This window comes from Gavialis gangeticus, unplaced genomic scaffold (assembly GCF_001723915.1).
Source record: "Gavialis gangeticus isolate Ggan-Ray unplaced genomic scaffold, GavGan_comp1, whole genome shotgun sequence".
NCBI lineage: Eukaryota > Metazoa > Chordata > Crocodylia > Gavialidae > Gavialis > Gavialis gangeticus.
In genome coordinates, this window is record NW_017729031.1 from 27,668,838 (window position 1) to 27,673,718 (window position 4,881).

The following is a 4,881-nucleotide window of genomic DNA, read 5'->3' on the forward strand; positions in this document are numbered from 1 at the left end:
GTTATTTCAGTCAGAACTTTTGACACTTGCAAGTTTCAAATTAGCTGAAAAAAATAATTTTGATTATATTATTGTTTTGCTGATATTTGAAATGTGGACTATCTGGCTAGCTTGCATAATTATGTACATTTTACCATAACTCAGGATTTAGGATGACTAATACATAAAATTTATTTTTCAACTTTTTTGGTAAGATAATTTAGCTCTCCTCACAGCAATGTTTTGGGGTTTGGGGATTTGTTTGTTTTTTTGCATATCAGTATAAAGGAAAACTACAGAAAGGGATTCATAGATATTGATGGCTTACCACCAGCCTACTACATCAACATTAAGTTCTGTGCGTTATTTTACTGCACAGTTGTACAGCAGATCAGTGCTGGTGTTATGAGGTCCAAAAATCATTGTTCCTGTTTAGGCCGGAAATTAACTTAGATCTCTAAGTACAGGAAGGATTAATAATATAACCATAAATGTTCTTTCACAAAGACACTGAATACCTCACTGCACATTTTAACTAATAGAATCAAAGGGTTGGAAGGGATCTCAGGAATCATCTGTGCAAATGCAGGAATGGTACTTCTAAGTGATCCCTGACTGTGTGGTCATTAGGAGCTTCTGGTTAGGTGCCCCCAAAATCACTGACTGCTCCTGAAAATTGACCATTGAACATCCCCTAGTGCTACAGCAATTAATAAGTTTCTTGTGCTCCAGCCAGTGTCCTCCTACATCTCCCACTAAATTCCTTTGTCTTGTAAATATTGTTTGAAATAAGTGCACAGCCTGAATGAAGCAACATATGGAATGTGAATGGAAGATGCACCCAATGATGCGTGTCAGCTTCTTTGAGTTAGAACTGTGCTCTAATTTTGAAAGCTCCTTGGAGATATTATCATCATCTTTTATTGACTTTTACCAACAGCTCAGCCACCCCCAATATTGCATTGTAAGAAATACTTCAAAACTTGACAACAGGTGCATTTATGGGCAATAGCAAAAAAGTAGAAATGAGGCCAAAACCTTGCAGTGAAAGACATCTTACAATATCTTTCAGCATTTTTTGTGATAGAGAGATAAAAAGGAGAGAATCATTTATTCTCCTGTACAAGGTTGACAGGGGGAAAATAGGCCAATATTCTACCAGTTTTATTTGTGTTGAGTAGAATTTCATTCCTGAAGTGAGTAGTGCCATTTGGCCACTTAAAACATCTTGAGTGTCTTACCTCCTTGAAATGTCCCATTGAAATCAATAGAATTTGCATTCAAGTGTTGTTATTAATTTATGTGAAGCAAACTGGCTTGGGGACCTGTAACAGGGAACCCTAGCCCTGTTGCCAGAAATCAGGCCTGCCCCTTTAAGACCAGAACTTTCTGGGCACATCCTGCTGGCAGGGTAGGGATTAAAAGCTGAGCCCTGCCAACTGGTCAGGTGACCAGGAGGGGGCAGGCCAAAACTATAAAAACCCTGGGCTGAGCTGCCTGAGGAGGCTTGGCTGCAGAGAGGGTGGACTCCTGATGACTCCCAGAGAAGCAGCAGCAGCCCCACAAGGAGGAGCACAGCAGGCGGTGGGAAGCAGAACCACAGAGACATGCAAAATGTGAGCTGGCAGATTGCCTTCCTTAACTTTGTTTTGTTTATAGCCCAGAGGCTTACCGTTTGTGTTTGAGTGGCACTCTGGTGGTTTGTGGTTGAGGGTGTAGGGGAGGAGGAGGCCTCATTAGCTCCACAGGGCACATTCATAAAGCGCCAAACAGCCTGGTACACTAGTGGGTGCAGCTGTACAAGACTGGGGGCCCAGAGCTGACTGCAGGAAGATAGGACTTTGAAGCTGGGTCCTAGGGTGCATCTAGGCTAGTAGCCTGAGCTATAAGAAAGGGGCTAAGCCTGAGGAGGCAGAGGACCCAACAGCTCAGCACCCAGGGGCACAGTGTGAAAGGGGGTCGGAAGGTCTGGTGCTGTGGTGAGCACAAAAGGTGGGCCATGGGCCCAGAGAGTGTTAAGGAGCTAGAGCTTGAGTCAAACCCTATCTGGTGGGTTTAGGCTGGTAGGTCTAACTAGAGAAAAATGGGGGGGAAAGCCCATGGTGGCTGAGAATCCCAACAGAGAACTACAAACAACATCTGAGAGGCATGGGGCATGTATAGGACTGGTTGGAGCATGCAAGGACAGCCCTATTCATCAGGGCTTACAATGGGCAGTCTCCCACTTGTAGGAACAACTAAACAATATTTACATCAAGATGTGGCAGCTGAGTAAAGTGGGTGGCAGGCCCAGAGACAGGAGTGAAGTATCAAAGGACTTCAAGGGTGCCCCTCATAGGCTGCTAAAATGCCACCAGGGATGGCAGCCTGTTACAGGACCTCATTCAGGTAGCTCTAGAATAACATAAGGCAGTGGTTTTCAAACTGTGTTCTGTAGAAATGCAAGGTTCTGCAATAGGTCATCTGGGTTTCTGCAAAGAGACAAGGGTGATGGTGGAGCAGACTGGGAGGTAGTGCACTGCTATTGTGCAGCCAGGTCACCTAGGTCTGCATCAGTCTTTAGGATAGGGTTAGGGGGTTCCACAGCAAAAGAAGTGATATGAAAGGGTACTGTGACATTATGAAGTTTGAAAACCACTGAAATAAGGTGTAAAGAATGAGTAAGATGGCCCGTTATAAGGTGAGGAGATATCCAGACCTGCAGAAATCCGAACATCCTCCCATCAGCCTGGAGGAGAGGCATTTGCTTTACTCCAGTACAGTAGCAGTGTTGCCAAGTCTTGTGGTTTTTATTACAGTCTCACAATATTTGTGTTCCAGCCCTGGGTCCTAGATTCAAATCATTTAGCGAGTATCTCATCTTTCATTATTTTGTAAATGAAATTTCAATCTGTAGTGCGTCATAGAGAAAAACCTGAAAACATGAGCTGAATAAACCCTGGTGGCTAAAAAACCAGAAGGCAAATAAAAAGAACGCTAAACTTACATTTTTAAAACCTCATGATATTTAGGCCAATACTATAATTGTATGTGTGTGCGGGGGTGGTGTCTGTGTGGTTGTGTATTGGTGGAGAGGAGAAGATAGGGATTGTTAATTCATAAATGTTGGAGCTGGCAATATTGAAATGTTTATTTTGCATTTAGCTGACCACCTTTAGTGATTCAGGTTTTTAAAAAATGGCATAAACCTTTCTGTGCTGCAGTTCGTTCATATTTCAGATGGAAGTCTCCCCTGAGTACTGTCAGGATTTATTCATTAATGTATGAGAATTGCTTTGAGATCCTCAAATGGATACGCTCAAGAACTAAGAGTCTATTATTTATAGTATTGTGAATGGCAGAGTTAAGCCTTTAGTGTAAGGAATGAGAAGCTAAATACATCACCTTGAAATGACAGGTATTTATCATATGATTGAAGTGTGGGTTCTGGTGCTTTTGGAAGTATTGCTGATGTTAAACAAAAGTGTGTGTGTGTGAGAGAGAGAGACAGACAGACAGAGAAATTTTGGCACACAAAACATTCCTAATAATTTCTGCCAATTATGGTACCTAAAACTAAGTTTAGCTAGGGAGTGACAATGTCATGATGCTTACATAAAGGATGCAGTGTTTGTTCTTTTTCACCAAGGAAACTACATGATACCCGGATTTTGATTTTGCTAACAAAAAATCCTGAGATAGTGGACAGTAATGTATATGAAAATAATACTTGCAAATTCATATTGAACTTTGTTTGCAAGAAATATTCATTGAAAAGCTGCAAATAAGAGTATAGATTGTTAATTAAGCTTGCATTTGGTTTACATCAAACAGGAAAATGGGCTACTGCTTTTGTTGGATAAATTATCGATGAATAATTCAACCATAGATACTGATTCTACCAGAAGAAAGCATCTTCCATAAACCAGTTTATACTCAGCTGGGATTAGGAAGTAAATATACAGAAAAACTGATGATACTTTAAATGGATTTTGGGGAAACGTTGCTGTATTCAAATAATAGAGAAGGGGCTATACTAGTTCAAAGCACTGAAGTTAAAGAATGACCCAAATTATAACTTTAAATAAGAATGTATTCAAATTTTGGGAATAGTGGGAACCGGACACAAACCTTACACTGTTGGTCAGTCTCAGCCTAATCTATTGGAGATTTTATCTCTAAACACTCACCACCTGGAGTAATCCCTACTTGTAAAATGTCTCAGGGCAAAGTTTAATGAATTGCTTAAAAAACTAGGTCATGTCTGATTAAATCATTAGTTTTTATGAATGAAGCACTTATTACTTTGCACTGGCCTGGCATATAGGCAGTGGAACGGATGCCATAGTATGTTGAAATGCATGGAGGAAAGTTACCAGAAGCAGTATGTCACATGGAAATTATACCTTGAGTTAGCAGTGGTAGAATTAAGAAGCAGCTTACCTTTACTTGTTTTGAATGCCAGGATCCTAATGGCTACAGTGAAGTTAGTTTTTTAACTAGTTAAAGGATTAATGTATCAACTGTTGACTAAAATAGAATTACACTGCGCTATACCAGTGGGCATTCTAGTCCTGAAGTACAAAAATCACTGAAGTCCTTTAGATCTCCCAACCAGTAACAACACAGAAAGGAAACCTCCAGATGGTGAATCCATCCCTCTGTATACTTAGTCTTGCACTGTTTGGTAACTTGACAAGTTGTCAGGAGATTGGGAAGGGAGATATGGTGCTTTGACTTCTGTTCTCTATATTCAGACAAAGGTACTTGTAGCCAGAGGCACTTCTTTTACAGAAGATCTAAGCCTGGACAGCTTTGGAAAGCTTTGGAAGCAATTGACTAAGAATGAGGGAGATAAGATGAGATAAAGAATAAGACTAGATGATTCATTTCCTGTAAAAAAAAAAAAAAAAAAAAAAAAAA